This window comes from Penaeus monodon, chromosome 15 (genome assembly GCF_015228065.2).
Source record: "Penaeus monodon isolate SGIC_2016 chromosome 15, NSTDA_Pmon_1, whole genome shotgun sequence".
In the NCBI taxonomy this organism is placed as follows: Eukaryota; Metazoa; Arthropoda; class Malacostraca; order Decapoda; family Penaeidae; genus Penaeus; species Penaeus monodon.
The window spans coordinates 31,226,180-31,226,614 of NC_051400.1; positions in this window are offsets into that span (position 1 = coordinate 31,226,180).

A 435-nucleotide genomic window follows, 5' to 3' on the forward strand; every position below is an offset into this window, starting at 1 on the left:
CTTTAATTCCACGGCAGAGGAGGCATTAAATGGCAAGGGTCATAGTGCAGGGTTAGTTCATGACATCATTACGCTTTCACATTTTTTTTCTCTTTAACCCTTTCTTCACCCTAAACCCCTCTTCTTCCTTTGTACACCTTCTTCCCCACACTTTTATCATCACGTTCTCTTAATTTCCCTTCGCTCTCTGTGTTCATAATTCGCCCCTCATTTACATTCCTGTTTGCACTCTCGACTCTCTCACTTACATTTTACAGTGGTCGGATTTCTGTCTTTATAGTATTTTATTCTTAACCATTACCCTAATTCCTACCAAGGAGTTCTGCTTCTCATCATTTCAAGAGCTGATGGTCTGTTTGAAAAATTGCGGAAGCTTTGGGAGAGATAACCCGGAGAGTCAGCAAAAGTCAACATCGACTCAAATCATTTATGAAT